Source organism: Esox lucius, chromosome 23, assembly GCF_011004845.1.
Source record: "Esox lucius isolate fEsoLuc1 chromosome 23, fEsoLuc1.pri, whole genome shotgun sequence".
NCBI lineage: Eukaryota > Metazoa > Chordata > Actinopteri > Esociformes > Esocidae > Esox > Esox lucius.
In genome coordinates this window covers 22,794,417-22,815,216 of record NC_047591.1, presented here as the reverse complement: position 1 = coordinate 22,815,216, position 20,800 = coordinate 22,794,417, and the positions used below count along the sequence as shown (strand labels likewise).

The following is a 20,800-nucleotide window of genomic DNA, read 5'->3' as shown; positions in this document are numbered from 1 at the left end:
CCCACTATAGGGGACGTTTCTCCCGCAGTTCTCAATTCTCCCCCAGGTCCCGCTAGAGGGGCTGTTCCTCTCCCAGGTCCCGCTAGAGGGGCCGTTTCTCCCGCAGGTCCCGCCCATTGGACGGTATTGAAGTAATTAGAAATCAAATAGCCAGAACCAGAATTCTCACTCAAGTCATATTCTCTCTATTAACTGTATTTCTGTATATTTAACCCTGTCAGACCCTGTCCAGGGAGATTTTTATTTTTTATCCGTCCGGCCAACGATGAAGACAGTTCACGGTGTCTTCACGCCCAGGTCTGGGATACTAGCAGTATTCCCAATGAAGACATTCCACAACACTGACTCACTGGCCGTCAGTCTCCCAAGCAACGTCTGCGAAGGAATAAGAGTCAGAGACTCAGGGGCTTCCTGAAACAACAGCATCAAGTTTGAATGGAATCCATCTCTACCTAGAGATGGGGCTGCTATGTGATTCCCAAGGCAAGTTGTTGGATGAGGGACACACAACACGGTCCGACAGATGTTGTATGTGCATGTGCGTGCGCACGCGTGTCTGTTTAGGTCTACATAATGATATTCATGGCAGTGGCATAGTTGGCTGTCATTTGAACATGTTCCAACTGCACCTCATCTGGAGCCGTTTTAGATGAAATATAAGTCCACAGAGACCCCTCCAGGTGTAAAATGGATTCTTTTATGAAATCCCATTTTTATTCCTAGCTTCATATTTCAGTCAGAGCAGATCTTCCCCATCTTGTTACTCCAGCTAAGAACTCTACCTGCCCTGAAACAGACCTATAGAATAAAATGATATAAATAAAACAAGAACAATTAAATATTATGTTTTTTTTATTTGGTGCTATTTATTATTTCTTCTTATTTTATACCTATCATTTAGCTCTCAATGAAAAGATTGTCGCAATCTGACATTTAGCTGTATCCTGTGTGTGTGTGTGTGTGTGTGTGTGTGAGAGTGTGTGTGTGTGTGTGTGTGTGTGTGTGCACATGTGTCATTATTTGAGAAATAGACAGAAAGAAAAAGAGACAGGGATTGAAAGAGGTGTAGGATGGTTTTTACCTGGGAGGCGATTGGCGGTTAGGGGAAAGGTCGGGTCATGGTGGTGGTCAAGGTTTAGACAAGAGGAGAATGTCCCTGGTTAAGCTAGCTGTTTGACAGGAGAGGATGAGAACAGCGATGGATCCTGGGTATGTCGCCATGCAGCAACCTAGCGAGCAGAGTAGCTGTCATATACACATCCATAAATTGTACGAATAAGAGAACACATCCATACACAGTACTAACAAGAGAACACACATCCTTAAATTGTACGAATAAGAGAACACATCCATACACTGTACTAATAAGAGATCACACATCCATACACAGTGCTAATAAGAGATCACACATCCATACACAGTGCTAATAAGAGATCACACATCCATACACAGTGCTAATAAGAGATCACACATCCATACACAGTGCTAATAAGAGATTACACATCCATACACAGAGCTAATAAGAGAACACATCCATACACAGTGCTAATAAGAGATCACACATCCATACACTGTACTAATAAGAGAACACACATCCATACAATGTACTAATAAGAGAACACACATCCATACGATGTACTAATAAGAGATCACACATCCATACGATGTACTAATAAAAGGACACATCCATACAATGCACTAATAAGAGATCACACATCGATACATAGTGCTAATAAGAGATCCCACATCCATACACTGTGCTAATAAGAGATCCCACATCCATACACTGTACTAATAAGAGGTCACACATCCATACACTGTACAAATAAGAGGACACATCCATACACTGTGCTAATAAGAGGACACATCCATACACTGTGCTAATAAGAGGACACATCCATACACTGTGCCAATAAGAGATCCCACATCCATACACAGTGCTAATAAGAGATCACACATCCATACACTGTGCTAATAAGAGATCCCACATCCATACACTGTACTAATAAGAGGTCACACATCCATACACTGTACAAATAAGAGGACACATCCATACACTGTGCTAATAAGAGGACACATCCATACACTGTGCTAATAAGAGGACACATCCATACACTGTGCCAATAAGAGATCCCACATCCATACACAGTGCTAATAAGAGATCACACATCCATACACAGTGCTAATAAGAGATCACACATCCATACACTGTACTAATAAGAGATCACACACCCATACACAGTGATAAGAGATCACACATCCATACACAGTGCTAATAAGAGATCCCACATCCATACACTGTACTAATAAGAGGTCACACATCCATACACTGTACAAATAAGAGGACACATCCATACGCTGCACTAATAAGAGGACACATTCATACACTGTACTAATAAGAGATCACACATCCATACAGAGAGCTAATAAAAGGTAACACATCCATAGACTGTACTAATAAGAGGACACACATACATACATTGTAAAAATAACAATAAAATAAACATTTTATGGAAAAACTTTCCATATCAAATAATAATCTACTGCTATAATAATGATGAACTAAATAAAAGGCCTACTCAAATGCACACACACACACACACACACACATCATCTAGCGACGTGCAGCGGAGCGCTAGGTTTTCCAAAGGCGAAAATTAGCAGTGCGATGAAGAGTGCAAGAATCCGTGGCTTTTTCTTTCACATGTCAAAAGCATTTTACTGGATGATTAATCTCCGTCTCCGTGGTCAGCCCCGCGGTCAGCCTCTGGGCCTCACCCCTGCCCATGCACCTGTCACTCCAGCCCCATCCCGACGCCACACAGAGGGGACGAGGCACGCCTCCACCGCGAGTCCAGCTGTTCCACTAGCTATGAGAGGATGGGATGCCACGCTCCTCAGGAGCCCCCGCGTCCCAAATGAATCCCTGCTCCCTATCAGTAGGGGCACTACTTCTGACCAGAGCCTATGGTATTCAGACTATCTAGGTAACATGGGGTGACTAGGGGCAGCAGAGGGTGAACGCCTGGTCTGGCCATGGGAATCCTTTCTCCCCTGAACAAGCTCATCCACTAACCATGATTAAGGAGAAGAGAGAAAGAGAAGCGAGGGAGAGAGAGTGTGTGAGGTGGTGGAGAGGGAGAGAGAGGGACATGGGCAAAGGGGGGAGTGAGGGGGGAGTGAGGGGGGGGTACCTCTGCTCTTAATGTGTCAACCAACTCCCTGGCTCTGTCTGTATGGTCTCTGGGTGAATACAGGGCACTATGAAGGGATTAGGGTTCCATTTGTGACACAGGGCCAGTATCCTCCAGTCTGTATGGTCTCTGGGTGAATACAGGGCACTATGAAGGGATTAGGGTTCCATTTGTGACACAGGGCCAGTATCCTCCAGTCTGTATGGTCTCTGGGTGAATACAGGGCACTATGAAGGGATTAGGGTTCCATTTGTGACACAGGCCCAGTATCCTCCAGTCTGTCAGCGCTACATGCTACAAGCAATCTACTCCTCAGGTGACTTAAATGCTCCCCTCACTTGGCCTCTCTTTGCTGGGCCTCGCTTCGCCTCTCCTCGCTTGGCCTCTCCTCACCACTCCTCACTTGGCCTCTCTTCGCCGCTCCTCTCCTCCCCTCATTGGGCCTGTCCTCGCTTGGCCTCTTCTCACATGGGCTCTTCCCGCTTGGGCTTTCTTTATTGATCTCGTTCTCTCTCCACTCGTCGCCTCATCTTTCCTTTGCAGCACCGTACAGATTTTTTTTGTGTCAAGTAAAAGAACACATGGACATACGTAGACATATGTAGACATACGTAGACATACGTAGACATATGTAGACATACATAGAAATATGTAGACATATGAAGACATGTATACATGTGGAGACGTGGGCATATGCAAACATAAAATATGCCAACACCTACAAATAAATTTACATTTTACACATATATACTTTTGAATAGGCATAAATCCCAACACATATTTACCTTCATAAAATTAAATCCCATTATTCCTTCCATTACTTTCATTCATCTATGAGGAATGTGTTTGGTGTGTTTCTGTGAGGGATGTGAGTGGTGTGTTTTTGTGAGATGTCAGATGTGTAAATTGAGGAATATTAGTAGTGTTTTTGTGAGGGATGTGAGTGGTGTGTTTTTGTGAGATGTCAGATGTATAAATGGAGGGATATTAGTAGTGTTTTTGTGAGGGATATGTTCGGCATTTCTCTCTGTGAGGGGAGCGAGTGGTGTGTATTTGTGAGGGGAGTGAGTGGTGTGTATTTTTGAGGAGTGTGAGTGGTGTGGTGTAGCGCGACAGAGAGCTTCTCTCACCACCTGAGAAAGAGACCAGGAAAAAAAAAAAAGAGCCAAGCATGTGTCTTAGGCCCCCCTCTACAGCTGTTCAGCTCACTGCCGGCCGACAGAGACATGCGGGCAGCCCGGCTCACTCAGCAGATGCCATTCACTGTGAAATGACTCTACAGCTGGATGTGGACCCCTCTGGGACCCGGCTGACTGGCTGGAACACACAGGCATCCAAAAGTACAAACAAATGGTACCTATCTGGTGGTGCGAAGGTTCCTACCTGCAACCGGCCGACACACACCACAGCCTGTAACACACACACACAGGTACACACACACACAATGTTTTACAGTCTTAAACCAAACCGTAAAGAGCTTTAGCATTGCCATGGACCCTGATCTCTCACAAACAGTAGAAAAAAAAAGGTCAGGTGCATCTGTAAAATTTCGGGAAATCTATAAAGTTTTTGTCCAAGAATTTGAAAGATTAGACAAGAGCAACATTCTTCTGCACGGATAAGTCGCTAACTTCAACTAGATCCTATTGATTTGTTCTGGGAGGTTTCAGGCAGGCTATCTCCATACAACTAATCATGTACAAAGGGCTTTATAAAACACAGTGGAGTGAAATAAGGGGCTGAGCAGGAGACAGGACTGTTCTATATTAATTGCTTTAAACACGCTATGCTTTATTAGTCAAGAAAGCGGTAAAAGATAACATGGAGTTTTAATCTGAAGGAGCAGTGGGTCGGACTCAAACCCCTGCTGCAGCTGTACGTGGGCACTAAAGGCAGCGGCCTGCTGGGCCACCCCAGAACCCTGCCTGTAGCCTGTTCCCCACCTCTTCTCACCTTGATGGCCTGAGGGCAGGATCCAGGGCTCCAGCTGTCCCTTCACCCCGCTGATTATCCTATCTCCCTCAATTAGGAGGAGGGTTCCCCCGAAGGCGAAAGGCACGACGACGCCGCGTAGCCAGATCCAAAAAAACAGATGAATAAAGACAGCGAGAGGCAGAAGACAGGAGAAAAGGCAGAAAGGGGAAGCAATAATAAGATAACAGAAGCACAAACTCTGTAGCACCGTGCTCAGTCAATTAACCAGTACCACATTACAAACATTTAGTGCAAAAACATCCATGACTGAGTCCAGAACAATAATATTAAATGAAATGAACATGTGACTCCGCAGTCATGTGGAACCAGAGCCCTGGTTTGACCTTGGCGTAATAATATCAACGTAAGAAGACAGACACGTTCCTCGCTGCAGGTAGCCCCACAACAACCACAGTGACACTTTTGTCATTGGTAAAGGGCTCTAGATTAGTGATACACTGGATAAGAGCGCCTGCTGAATTATATGCATAAATGTAATAATAAAAATAATAATAATAATAATTGAAAGATGTAAATATAAAGAATATAAAGTATATACTGATTTGGATCTGTGTGAAGAAGATTCCTTTTTTAATTATCTAATAAAAAAAATAAAAAAAGATCTTCTCAATTGCACACATGTTTAGCCTGAGGGGGTGCAGTAAGCATTCTAAAAACAGGGTAATTCACTGAATCACTGGCAGTGAAATGATTCCTATCTCACCCATTTCTTACATAGGGTCATTGCATAATTTAGTAATCAACTAAATTAAGGTATGGCAAAATGCACTTTGTGCTCGTGAGCATTTGTGTCAAGTTCATTGCCTTCACAACAGGGATAGCTCCAACAGCAAGCAGCACTTAATGAATTTAAAACTGCCTCAGATTTCCATCTCTGGCAGCAGACTTTACAGAGGACCTAAAGGAAACAGGCACCATTTGGTGTTTATGCAAATGAGCAAAACAAGATGGCCGCCTGCCAAATCCTGTCAGTAAACAAAGCTTGTTTGACTGCTATGGGGGGAAAACTATTAAGGTGGTCTAATCAAGATATGTGTTGACTATAATATATTACACATGAGCAGTCCACCTTAAAAAAAGTAGCACTGACCATATAAAAGATCCATTAAGTTGTGATCCATTATGTGGGTCTGCGTCTTAACTTGCACCCCTTTTCCCTAAATAGTTCACTACTTTCGACAAGGGTCCATAGGGCTCCCATTAGAAATAGGGCACTAAGTGGGAAATTGGGAGCCATTTTGGGGACACTGATCGTCTGCATTGTTGCTTGGCCTCTTCTATAGGGACCCAGAGTAACCATGGCAGCCACACGTCACATGCCAGCCAGGGTCCCCAGCCCACTCACCATGGTGGGGTTTGGGCATGATCTCAGATTCCGAAAAATACTTTGCCTGAATCTAACAGATTAGCCAATTCGCCGACTGCAGCTCATAGGAAAATCTTACCGGATCTGCAGGAACATCAAGTTGGAGTGACAAGGTGAGTCACCCTAGAGAGGTGCATTCTGGGACGTTATGGAAGCCATTACAGTATTTTGTATTTTATGTGGATTTGTAACATATAATTCGAACTGCACACATACACATACACACACACACATACACACCGTATCATACGAACTGGAGGAAGTAGTACATGATTGGATGAGGGAGAGATGGCGTGTTTCTGTGAAAATGGATGATGTAGTACACGAGTGGATGATGTAGTACAGAAACAATCGGGACCCATTTGCTTCATCAGCATCACTTCCACAGCGACCAGCTGAACTTGTACAGAAACGCCACAGTGCATCATGTCCAGGCAATCGTTATTTGATTAGTTACAAATACTACTGTGCTGGTCTGGCAACCTAGCAACAGAGTAAAGGTACAAACTAAACTGTCGTCAGTTACATCAATTCATCTTACACAGGTAATGAATACGTCCTTTATTTACTGAAAGTACCCAACACTTATCTTCCACCTTAAGATGAAACGACTCCTCTAATATAATGCATTATTAAACCTTCCAGGTTTTTACATTAGCAGCCTCCTCTAGCCTGGCCACGGTCACAAATGGCCCTCTATTACCTACTTAGGTCACTTCACTTGACCATGGTTCATGGTAGGTTGTTGGTGCACTGAAGAGTGAATAGAGGGGCATTTGGGAGTGGCGACGCAGCCCTGGTGTAATTAATGGAGTGGTGGCTGGAGCTCCCTCCTTCCAGGGACGGTCATTTATCAGGGCCGTACTAATGAACACTTACAAGGGAGTTCTTCTCACGGTAATTTAGAGTGTCCTACTGGTTGGTTAAATATGGTTGATATTCTAACCTTTCCTCTGTAATTATGGCCGTGTTTAAGTTGACCTGTATTGTAGAAGTCAACGCCTCTGAGAATAAAATCCCTTGCCGACCCCAGAGCTGCGATTCTCCGCTCCAGAACCGGCAACCCAAAGCAGGAGGTAATGTTCTCTTTAATGTTTGAAATTATCATTCTGTGAAGGCCTGTAATATTATTTTCTCAAATAAAATGTTTTGAAAGAGAACTATTCATCGTTTACTTTTAACGTACGGAATGTGTTTGGCAATCTCATTGTTACAGCCAAATTAAAGTAGAAATTAGTAAAACAAAGCCTTACAAGGTTAACCCTCCCATAACTTCTACACAGCACAAAAACAATACCTAGTAGTTCTCTTTCATAAAATAAAAATGTCTCTTCCTCCCTGCCTATCCACACCTCCTCCTGAGGAGTGGTTAAAGCGCACCCAGGGGAAAGCAGGGAGCTAGCTTCTTGTTTGGGATACAAAATGGAAAACAGATCATCAGAAAATGAGAAGTCTATTATTTTATTCTCCAAACGTACTCAGGCAAGGCCCAGAGCCTCGCATTGCGGCTACAGCAGAACAGCGTGTTCGCTAAGCTATTTGCTTACTTTGTCATTATGCAAAAAATATATATATTAGCTAATTATTTTTGAATAATGCAATTAAGATATGCATATTTAGCATAAATTCCACAATGGAAAGAGTAGCCGTCAGCAGATTGCGGAAGCGTGTTGTGTGTGTGAGGCACATGGCAGACATGCTTAAGGATGGCATGGTGGCAGTGTAGCAGGAGCTGAGAGGAGTGTGCTGAGCGAAGAGGAGAGGAGCGGGTAAGGGAGCAGCAGGTAGGAGAGGAGGGTGCGCCAGGGATGTGGGCAAACTGGCTGTGCCAGGGGTCAAGATGACAGAGGCGGGAAAGAAGAGACAAAAACCAAAGAGGTGTGTGTGTGTTTGTGTGAAAGAGAGGAAGCTGGCATGTTTGTGTGAACAAGAGCAAGAGGAAACCAGGGTGTGACTTAAAAACCAAAAATATTTGTATAATAAAAGCCCAAAATGTAAGTGTTTTATGAATGCAGTTTGATTACACACACCCCTACACACGCACGCGCCCCTACCACAGGTGTGTGCGCCAGCCCGGCACAGCTTCTCTCCCGTGAGTTTGCACCTCTGTGAGTCAGGGAGTGGTGGGCGGCAGTCGCCTGTTAGTAGCATCTATACCTGCCTGCCTAATGAGGTGCAGCTGTCTGTAGCCTGGCGGTGGAGAGGAAGGAGAGACAAGGGGGAGGGAGGGAGAGACAAGGGGGAGAGAGGGAGAGACAAGGGGGAGAGAGGGAGAGACAAGGGGGAGAGAGGGAGAGACAGGTTCTTGCACCATAGAGTCTGTACGTTGGAAACGATACCAGAACAGCGGTAAACAGTATACCAGCATGTAAAACTGTGTCACAGTAAACATATGAAAACTGTGTTCAATTAATTAAACATGAGAACTGTGTAAAAGACAGTAAACGGCATGAGAACAGTGTTCAGGTGTGTAAAGGGTTTGTGACAGGTTTAACAAAATGAAAATGTGACATACCTTACTCAGATGCCATCTGAATGTGAGCCATCTGAATGTGAGCCACCTGAATGTGAGCCATCTGAATGTGAGCCATCTGAATGTGAGCCACCTGAATGTGAGCCATCTGAATGTGAGCCATCTGAATGTGAGCCACCTGAATGTGAGCCTGTTTGAATGTGAGCCTGTTTGAATGTGAGCCATCTGAATGTGAGCCTGCTTGAATGTGAGCCTGTTTGGTGCTGTAGTGGTTGTATCCAGCAGCAACTGGGTGATCAGATGAAGACACGGCATCAGTACTGAGGGTGCTGTGAAACATTTTGCTACAGTCCCTCTCGGTCCCCCAAAAGCCTCCTCACGACAGGGGTTTCGAGTGTCTCCACTTACTTGGAGGTTTAAGGTTTTGGGGGTGGTGAGGGAATAGGAGGTGTCAGGAGCCGGCTTAGCCCTTTGGGGGGGGGGGGGGGCATTCTCCATAGGCACCTCCTGGCGTGCGTGGAGATGATGTGTGATCCCATTTCGGATGGTTTGCTCTGGGAATCAACGCGCTGCCTTATCCTGGTCTCCCAGAGCCAATGCACACCCCTGACTCTCCCCCCCCCCCCTCTCTCTCCCCCCCCCCTCGCTCCTCTCTCCAGTGTGACCGACTCGACCGCCTGCCCGTCTTAAAAATAACTGCAGATTAGGAGACGGAGCATGTTTAATGTAATTACACATTGACTTCTTGGGATGTAGGAGCATGTGAGGCAAAGCTAATCCCTAAACAGATACCTGCGGGGCGAAGGGGGGGGAACAGCTGCTTCGGGAACTGAACCGTGTGAACTGCTAGGCTGCTCCACACTACAGCCATTTAAAGAACATTGTACAGGGGCAGCCAGGCCTACAGTGTGTCTCCATCACGGCTCCATACACCAGGCCACATAAAGACCAGAGCTTAGCGGCTCCGCAGGAGGGCCTTGAAGACGGCCGAGGTCCCGAGATGGCGTAGATAGACCTCGACGTGTCCCGATCAGCAAGGACCATGGAGATCCTATCGAAGTTTAAATCTAAAGGTATTTTTAATTCCTAATTACATGGACTGAAATATCGCCGTCCTTCATGTCTGGGTCAGTTTCTGCATACATGAGATTTGATCGTATTGATTGAAGAGCATTTCTGAGAGGTTTGCTACCTTTTAGACTGATAACAGTGATGATAACGTGCCAGAGGAGGACGTCATGCCAGACTTTACAATCAAAGAACAGAAAACGATTCACCATAACATGAGAGAATATTCATTTTATCACGCTTTAATTTTCTACAATTACTGACTGATATGGCGCTTTTTGAACCCCTCCCTGGCCTTAGAATGATCTGAGTACAGCGCTGACTAGATGATTTGGGGGCAAAACTCTTAACATTACAAAAATGCCAATAGGAAGCCTAATTTGGGTCATTGATTCACGACATACAAAACTTTGAAGAAAACGAGGCTGTACAAGGGTTTCAGGCTTCCTGTGGGAATTAGATCATCAACAGCAGTTTCAAAAGGAAAGGACCGGAACATTGCTATGAAATGCAATCAAAATGTCTTAGACACACTGGACGTCGCTGGCACTGTCTGAATACATACTCTGAGTGTTGGAAAATGAATGGGGCTCAATCACATGATTGGGGTTTATTTGCTGCCAGACCTGATGATGTATTGGGTTTGGACAAAAGACTGTCTCGGTCCAAGCAAGCTGATATTGGCTCAATTTGCAACATCTCAACATTATCCCTTCATCCTGAACGAAAAATAACAAGTCAGTAGGAGAGTGGAGAGGTGTAAGTGCAGGAGAGAAGGACAAGAGATGGGAGAAGGGAGGAGTGGGAGGAGAGAGGAGTGGGAGGAGAGAGGAGTGGGAGGAGAGAGGAGTGGGAGGAGAGAGGAGTGGGAGGAGAGGAAAGGAAAGGAAAAAGAGCAGGATAAATGGGAAACATGGCAGGCATCTGAAAAAGAGAAAATGAATTGATAAATAACAGAGAACCGGAAGCGAGAAACAGAAAGAGAGAGAAGTAAATACAGACAGATAGAAGGAGATAGAAAGAGACAGATAAATTATAATCTGCACAGTGGTGGGGATGAGGTGAGTTCAGCACTCTAACAACTAGATACAGATTAATTATAATCTGCACAGTCATGGGGATGAGGAGAGGTCAGCGCTCTAACAACTAGACACAGATTAATTATAATCTGCACAGTCGCGGGGATGAGGAGAGGTCAGCGCTCTAACAACTACAGACAGATAGATTATAATCCACACAGTAGCAAGGCGCTCTAACAACCACAACATCACATAGACAAACATGTTTTCTTGTGTTTACGAGGTCGGTCCTGAATGGCACCCTATTGCCCATGTAGTTCTCTACTTTTGAGTGATAGGGTCCCATTTTGGGGGAGGACAGGCAAGAGCCAGTCCATATCCCAGGGCTTCTAGCTCTGGTGGCCAAGCTAAATAATATATAGTACTCAGAATATGCATTATGTGGCCTGCCTGTCTCTCTATCTGCTTGTCTGTCTATCCACCCCTGTGGACTTCCCTCTGTCAAACCCTTCAAATCTGAAACAGTGTCAGAAATCAGAAAACACTCAGCGTACTTGTTTCAGCTGGGCTGGTTTTTTTTGTCAAATGTCATGCCAGCTATTTCAGTGTCATAAAGAACTATTTCTGATGCAGTTATTCAGTTGTTGTTTCACCTGCTTTTAAGTATTTTAGAAGCCGTCAGGGAAAGGCAATTTTCAAGCAAAATTATTTTTCATTTGCACAAAAAGAGTAGCTTAAAAGAAGCTTAAAAACAGTGGGGGATTTATGACTTCGAAATCTATTGTATTTGATGCCCTAAAACATGATAACAGCACCGGGTGATCCGAACAGGGGGCTTGGGCAAGCAATTAGTCAGCACACTTTCTTTTCATTCTCCATTTAGTTTCAGAACACTAAGAAATACACAGCAGTTAAAAGACTGTTGTTTGGTGTTTCAGGTTTGTCATTAATAGCTTGTGTGTGTTTGTGTTTATGCGTGCTTGTGTGTGTGTCTGTGTGTGTTGGCTTAGTAAGAATTGGACGTGCTAACACTACTGGACCTCCTGCTGGCTAGATTACAGGAGCTCATGGAGATGAATAGATCTAAAGTACAACACCACTCAGAAACATTTTAAACCTTCCAACTAGTTATAGTTAACAAGACAAAAGCAGCTGTAAAAACAATGACAACAATTAATGAATATCAACTAAATGTATCAAACTAGAACCATCAAACTAGCCTACTCTCTAGAACCATCAAACTAGAACCATCAAACTAGCCTGCTCCCAAGAACCATCAAACTAGCCTGCACCCTAGAACCATTAAACTAGAACCATCAAACTAGGCTACTCCCTAGAACCATCAAACTAGAACCATCAAACTAGCCTGAACCCCAGAACCATCAAACTAGAACCATCAAACTAGCCTGCTCCCCAGAACCATGAAACTAGAACCATCAAACTAGCCTGCTCCCTAGAACCATCAAACTAGAATCATCAAACTAGCCAACTCCCCAGATACATCCAACTAGAACAATCAAACTAGCCTGCTCCCTAGAACCATTAAACTAGAACCATCAAACTAGCCTACTCCCTAGAACCATCAAACTAGCCTGAACCCCAGAACCATCCAACTAGAACCATCAGACTAGAACCATCAAACTAGCCTGCTCCTTAGAACCATCAAATTAGCCTGCTCCCTAGGACCATCCAACTAGCTTACTCCCTAGGACCAACAAACTAGCCTCCTCCATAGTACTATCAAACTAGCCTACTCCCTAGGACCATCAAACTAGAACCTTCAAACTAGCCTATTCCCTAGAACCATCAAACTAGAACCATCAAACTAGCCTGCTCCCCAGAACCATCAAACTAGAATCATCAAACTAGCCAACTCCCCAGATACATCCAACTAGAACAATCAAACTAGCCTGCTCCCTAGAACCATTAAACTAGAACCATCAAACTAGCCTACTCCCTAGAACCATCAAACTAGCCTGAACCCCAGAACCATCCAACTAGAACCATCAGACTAGAACCATCAAACTAGCCTGCTCCTTAGAACCATCAAATTAGCCTGCTCCCTCGAACCATCAAATTAGCCTACTCCCTAGGACCATCAAACTAGCCTCCTCCCTAGTACTATCAAACTAGCCTACTCCCTAGGACCATCACACTAGAACCATCAAACTAGCCTATTCCCTAGAACCATCAAATTAGCCTACTCCCTAGAACCATCAAACTAGCCTACTCCATAGGACCATCACACTAGAACCATCAAACTAGCCTATTCCCTAGAACCACCAAACTAGCCTATTCCCTAGAACCATCACACTAGCCTGCTCCCCAGAACCATCAAACTAGACTCATCAAACTAGCCTACTCCCCAGAAACATCAAACTAGAACAATCAAACTAGCCTGCTCCCTAGAACCATTAAACTAGAACCATCAAACTAGCCTACTCTCTAGAACCATCAAACTAGCCTGAACCCCAGAACCATCAAACTAGAACCATCAGACTAGAACCATCAAACTAGCCTGCTCCTTAGAACCATCAAATTAGCCTGCTCCCTCGAACCATCAAATTAGCCTACTCCCTAGGACCATCAAACTAGCTTACTCCCTAGGACCAACAAACTAGCCTCCTCCCTAGTACTATCAAACTAGCCTACTCCCTAGGACCATCACACTAGAACCATCAAACTAGCCTATTCCCTAGAACCATCAAATTAGCCTACTTACCTAGGACCATCACACTAGAACCATCAAACTAGCCTATTCCCTAGAACCATCACACTAGTCTACTCCCTAGGACCATCAAACTAAAACCATCAAACTAGCCTACTCCCTAAGATCATCACACCAGCCAAGGTGTCCCAAAGCTGAGGGAGTGAACATAATGCACAAGGGAGGAGCTAGACCCTACAGCAGTGGTTCTCAAAGTAGGGGTCGCTAGAAATAAAAATAAAAACGTTTTTATTTACGTCATGTCACAGAACGTCTGAAACTATCTACGAAGTATCGGTGGCTAATCCGTAGCACTACAAACAAGCCTCTCTCAAACATCTGATGAACTAATTCCTTCAGAAAAGCAATCAACGTCCAATCAAATGCCCACGGGAAATGGGAAACGCAAGGGTAAGGACCTCCAGCCAGACAAGCCACCCAAACGTCGAAAATATCAAGAAGAATTCATACAGTTTGGATTCACTTGCTTTGCCATTAACAATGTTGCCAGTAACAATCATCCCCAGTGGACTCCTTGCTCAGAGGTTCTTGCACACGAAAGTTTAAAGCCAGTGAAACTGAATAGACAGTTGCAAACTGAAAAGTTCTCACCAGCCTGTTTGAGCTGCATGATGAGGTCTCACTGAACGAGTCTGGGTCCTAACTCAAAGACCACCTGACAGACACCAAATGGTTGGTAAATCTTGCATATTTGGCGCGTATATTTGACAAACTTAATGTACTCAACTCGTCACTACAAGGCACAAAAAACGACGACCGTTCACAGTAACCAGGGATCACCTGTCATCCGACGTGGAGGACACGCTGGTGGAACTGTCCAGGGAGTGGATCTTAAAGGCAATGTTTGCCGCATCCACGCTTGCTTACTTATGGATTTCAGTTACCCAGGATTATCCAAAGCAGCGATGGATGTACTGATTCCGTTTGGAACAACTTTTGTGAGGCAACACTTCCCACACTAACACACATCCATACATCTCCATTTTCACGATCAAACCCAGGATATAGCTGTTGTGCTCTAAAAAGCAGGCCCACCCATCTCATTAAATGAGTAGGTTCCTCACACTTAAATTACTAATAATAAGCATACGTGAGAAAACAGATCATTAATATGAAATAGTTGACAAGGGTTATTTTATTAGTCATCTTAATCTGATCTACTGAGCGTGCGACGCTCCACTCATAGAACTGGGGTTACGAAAGTAACCATCGTTCCGTGGTGAGTCCTTACGCGCATGCATGTGCGGGGGTCACAACGTGCCTGAAAAAGTTTCAGAACCCCTGCCCTACCAGTCAGTGATATATCCATGAGTGAATGAAATCCTTAAAAGTTCCATTGGTTAGTTAAGCCCTCTGTCAGCTAGAATTGGAATTGTAGAAACAAATGAAAACATAACTCGGAACAAGTCGCCCCCCCCTTAAACTTTTGAGCCACCAGTTTGATTTTAGATGCAGTAACGTTAGCTGAGACTGAGGCATCAGTCTTAGCTAACCGACTCGGGAACGCTTGAGGGTATGTTGGCCCAAAGTGTAAGTTTTACCCGAGTCTCCACCCGAAATTATATAGCGGCGTGTTCATTTAGCAACATGTTCGGTTGTGTTTGATGCTTTGAACTGGCTCATCTGAAGCGAGCTCTCATAAGTAAATAGTAGATTATGTTAAATTCTTCCGTTTCAACGAAACACTGTTACAAAACCCGTGGGTGTTTCACAGAAACATGTTTCTTTGGGTTTGAGGTCTTCAACGTTCCCTGTTCAGAGCAAGGGAGATCCGGTTATTAAATGTTTATTTGTTTTTTTAAGCAAAATCCATTATTTTATCCTGACTTTATTCAGAGGTGTATAATGACTGAGTATATTTTGAAATTATTCCGAAAAACCGCGTTTAGAAACAGAACATGTATGTAGATGTTCATTTACTGTAAACTGTAGTTGAGAGAAGAAAAATATTTCCCTGCAATTATATTAGAACGACCGCTGTTAAACCACTGTTAACGTCTCCCAGTAATGTAGTAGTCGGGTGACTCCTTCATGCTGTTATATATTTGTTTCATGTCGTCCACGTAAATAAAAAGGTTACGTCATACAATTATTCTCTTAAGTATATTTTTACATTCGCCGAGTGGATACATAGCGTGCGATAGACATGAAAGGAACCGAGTGGACGAACATAGCTGGGAAACAAAAAATGGGAAGTCAGAGTGAATTAAAACAGAATCGAAATGATAAGCTTGTGCAATTTCAGAAAGAATAATGGATAGGCGTGTCTAATGACACAGCAATTGCTTTAGTCAGATTTTGAGATTTAAAATATTAAATATCTCCTTCCAGTGTTTACCCAACACAGAGATTTTATCAGTTTTCTTTTTTCCAATTTAATGTTAATTTTACTATAAAAAGTGGAAAATTAATTGCATCACAATATCATCACAACTTTGTCCCAAGGTTTCTTGATCCCCTCTCGGACCCCAGGATCGTCACCGTCGTTTTGTCCGCAGAACATGAAAACGGAAGCCATTCTGAGCAAGTTGGATATTCACGATATGAATCTGGGAGGCATGTTCTTCCTGCCAAACAAAAACATTTTAGTTGCTGAACACTTGGCCAAACAGATTTCATATTGCACAAATTCAGGTAGGTCCCCTGACAGATTCTGTTTGTTTTTTCTTTTTTGGCAGAGGGAACAGTTCTTTCATAACAGAGAGGCTTGTGATGGTACATCCTTGTCACATTAAAGGCTGCGTTCACAACTTTAAATCCCACTGTGCTTGTGACTGGGTGCACGAGTAAGGCTACGTTCACAGCCAACCGGTGTTTTTGGTGTAAAAACTATAATCATAAAAAAACGGGAGTAGGTTTTTTTGGCTTCAGCATTAATGTTACTGTTTGTTTCCTGAAACATTCATAAGCCTTCTTTGCATAAATCATTCACTAAGGAAATGATTGCAGTAAACATGAAGTTCCATCCCACATTGTGTGGTGAAAAATTAATGCTTTTTAAGTCATAAATTATGACATGGCGTACAGTCGTTCTTTCTGCCGAAGGGCCTATCTGCATATCTCACGACTCTGTTTCCTTCCTCTGTTGAAGAGGTTTTCATTTCAGACGGTAAAGGGCCAGCACTTTTCTTTATGTAGGACACTACTTTCCATCTCAGCTCCTAAGGGCCCTGGTCAAAAATAGTGTTCTATTTAGGGAATAGGGTGCCATTTGGGATTAAGTCTTTTGGAGCACTACTGTACTACCAAAATATTTTTTTTCACTAAACATTGTTATTTTACCAGATAATGTATCCTCCATTTATCTGGCCCAGCTGTGGTCTCGAAAATACTATTTCTGAAAATGATTGTTATCTGCTTTTGAGAATAATTTGCATTTAAATTCCCCAAATGCACTTGTCACACAATGTTTGTGGATGTACTCCTCTAATACCATGCCTGTACTGGTATCTATTGACACAGAAAGACAGCAGTGTTGTTTCGTTAATATTAACTAACAGCGAGACATCTGTTTGATCTTTGGTTTGAAAGCCATCTAGCCTTTTACAGCTTATTTGTGGGGTCGCTTCCAGCTTCTCACTAAACCATTTTTTAATTTTCCTAAATCATTATTAATTATAAAGTAGGATTCCAACCGACGTTCTGTAGAATTGGGATATGAAAGCAGCTGGTGCGCTGGACAGGGTTAAGCAGCCATGTGTCCGCATTTAGACCTTCAACGGCACAGCAACCCAGTGGTCTATCATCTGGCCCAAATGCTGCCCTAAAATGCAATACTTTTTAACCAAAAACATTACAGGGGAAAGGGTACCAGTTTGAGCTCAAGCTCTGGGATTTTTCTTCGGGGGGGGAGGGTCGTGTCTGGTTGCGTTATTCACCTTTCTGTGCAGGCGACACTATCCTCTTACTATAATGCCATGGCCTAATCTGACCGGCGTATCACAGGAAACTCGGAGGGATTTCAGGGATGAAATGTTAATAGGTTCATGGGAATGGGATCTGGCCCAATCCTGTGAAGCAGTAAATAATAATATTAATAAATATAATTTGAATTTGAATAATTAATTGTGTTGCTACAGTATTCACATTGGGGTAGCTGCTGTTCGGTGCAGGGCGCCTGTTCCCTCTGAGAAGTCTCCCAAGGCCATCCTTCCAAATGTCCAGAAGCCCTGGTTCCGCCGCCGCCCTCCCAGGAATAACTGGGAAGTGGGATTTCATCCATCACCTGACACAGAGCAGTATTCCTGAAATCAACAGATATAACGTTTCTGTTGTTATCTGGGCCTCAGATCAGTGTTTCCCATTACGTTGTATTTTATAAGGCAATTTTCGGTCACTAAGTGCTCATGTAGATATCCAGCCTATAACACCCCCCAAAAAGCAATAACATTTATTTGTTTTACCCCATTCTCGCCTTACCGTGATACATTTTTGTTGTTTTCCCAGACAAATTCATGTGGATCTTGAGGAATGCTTAATTATTAGTCGGCAAGTTAGTTGTTCAGTTTTTGGAGCTGGAGTAAGGAAACAAATGTCCTTGTTTATGTGACACACATTGCACTGTGTACTATTCCTTACAAAAGACCACTTAAAGTGCTATTGTTACCAGCCGAATGCTATTGTTTTCCATAAAATGCAAATTCATAATGTCAAAGATTTTACCCCATTTGGTTTTTGTTCACATACAGTACAGTTTGGACATGCCTGCTCATGCAAGGTTATAACTTTAGTTTGCTTTGCTGGTGACACTGTGAATTATTTAGAATTCATGGCACACCCAACCAGCATGGCTACGTCAGCATTCTGGAGTGCTGTGCCATCCCATCTGGTTTGCACTTTGTGGTACTATCATTTGTTTTTCAGTAGGACAATGACCCAAAACACACCTCCAGGCTGTGGGCTATTCGACCAGGAAGGAGAGTGATGGAGCTGCATCAGATGACCTGGCCTCCACAGTCATCCGACCTCAGCCCAAATGAGATGGTTTGGGATGAGTTGGACCGCAGAGTGAAGAATAAGCAGCCAACAAGTGCTCAGCATATGTGGGAACTCCTTCAAGACTGTGGTAAAATATTTCAAGGTGACTATCTAATGAAGCTGGTTGAGAGAATGCCAAGCTGTCATCAAGGCAAAAGGTCGATACTTTGAAGACGCAAAAATGTAAATGTATTTTCATCTGTTTAACACCTTTTGGATGCTAGATGATTCCATGTGCTATTTCATAGTTTTAATGTCTTCACTACTATTCTACAATGTGGAAAATAGTATAAATACAGAAGTACCCATGAATGAATAGGTGTGTCCAAACTTTTGACTGGTCTGTTTAAAATTCACTGATGTGGAATGTTATCACATTAACATATTGTACTGTCACATACTGTTGATGCTTCATTACAGTATTGTTACATAATTAAAAAAACGGACGAATGACATTTCTTTACACAAACAACACACCTGACACATTCCAAATGGCACCCTAATCCAAATGATATTGCACCACTTTTGAGCGATATCATTTCGACATCAGAATCACTTTTATTCAGACTTTGACTTGGTGTGACAATTCTGTTTGTGGTAGACAACATTTAGGAATGGAATACCCACATTCTACATGAGGTTTTTGGAGCAGTTCAGTGCAGCCGTTTAGTTACCAGTTAACATTTTGGCGGTGTCTTGATGTGGTGAGTATAGTGTATTTAGTGTCGGGGGCACAGGGGCTCCAGTTAAAGGCTGTGCACTAAATAGTGAATGCAGTGTTATCTGGAACACAAACATAGCTGTTAATAACACGGCAGTGTAACATGAGCACTGATCAGATGTCATTCCATTGTTTGATTGCGAAACTTGCAATAGTTAGAGCGCCCCTCTATCTCTGAAATATTACTGAAGGAGAGTCTAAATGGAAGAAAATATCAAGAAGGATATTTGCTTTAGAATTTCACATTTAAAATCCTGAAAGTTGAAGGCTACTTCGAATCTCCCTAACACATTTCAGTCAGAGACTTGATTCTTCAGAATACGTGGTGGCATATTGCTGATCAATACCCTACAACCACACACACACACACACACACACACACACACACACAGTTAATAACTAAATATAGGCCGCCTAAACACAGAATGAAGGCTAAAAGGAAAAGCAGTGATGGTCTGTGAAAGAGAACAGACCAATCAGATGACAGATACTGTGGCAGACTGCTGCTCTGATCTCCGCTGGCATCTCTCCCCTCTCAGACTGCACACTGGCCCGGTCCAATGGTGTCGCATCGGCCCGCCTTCCAAATGGCAGCCTGTTCCCTGTACAGTGCACTGCTTTTGACAAGAGCCCCTGTCAAAGACATTTGGGAAGCACATTAACAGAGGCGTGAGTCAGGCAGACACGAACGGGACATGATGTCCATATGGCCCAAGTCCACCAACTGTCAGTACCGAGACGTTGCTGCGATGGAACACTATGGACAGCTCATTGAGGTTATGAACTGGTCTGGTCTTCACGTTGTACTGAACATTTGCCACTATATGGGCTACAAGTTACAACTCTGGAAAGAAAATAACATCACTGACTGACAGGTAGCATAACAGAAACTCGTTCACTCAACCAGGCCAGCCAGCTATTTACACACACACACACACACACTCTCTCTCTCTTTCACACTCTCTCCTTCAATCTCTCTCTCACACATTAATTGAGTCAGGAGCACATTGGTCAACCTTGGCAAAGAGTAAGTAGTCTCTGTAGCTCCAGGTGATGAGGTTATGAGTCAGTAGTCTCTGTAGCTCCAGGTGGTGAGGTTATGAGTCAGAAGTCTCTGTAGCTCCAGGTGGTGAGGTTATGAGTCAGTAGTCTCTGTAGCTCCAGGTGGTGAGGTTATGAGTCAGTAGTCTCTGTAGTTCTAGGTGGTGAGGTTATGAGTCAGTAGTCTCTGTAGCTCCAGGTGGTGAGGTTATGAGTCA

At 43.5% G+C, this 20,800-nt stretch overlaps 2 long non-coding RNA genes across 3 annotated transcripts; both read right to left on the bottom strand.

Moving 5' to 3' along the window:
* Positions 1-1,095: 1,095 nt before the first annotated feature.
* Positions 1,096-14,868, bottom strand: LOC105020524. 2 transcript variants are annotated; one of them, XR_828733.2, is made up of 4 exons: positions 14,624-14,868; positions 5,148-5,206; positions 4,578-4,604; positions 1,096-1,229 (listed from the first exon to the last, which is right to left on the bottom strand). It is a non-coding gene; the product is annotated as an uncharacterized LOC105020524 (long non-coding RNA). The 2 variants fall into 2 exon arrangements; XR_828732.2 differs by lacking the exon at positions 14,624-14,868 and adding an exon at positions 14,435-14,610.
* A 1,048-nt stretch (positions 14,869-15,916) lies between these two features.
* Positions 15,917-20,172, bottom strand: LOC105020525. The gene is made up of 4 exons (XR_002195997.2): positions 20,015-20,172; positions 18,263-18,357; positions 17,930-18,087; positions 15,917-16,410 (listed from the first exon to the last, which is right to left on the bottom strand). It is a non-coding gene; the product is annotated as an uncharacterized LOC105020525 (long non-coding RNA).
* Between the last annotated feature and the right edge of the window lie 628 nt (positions 20,173-20,800).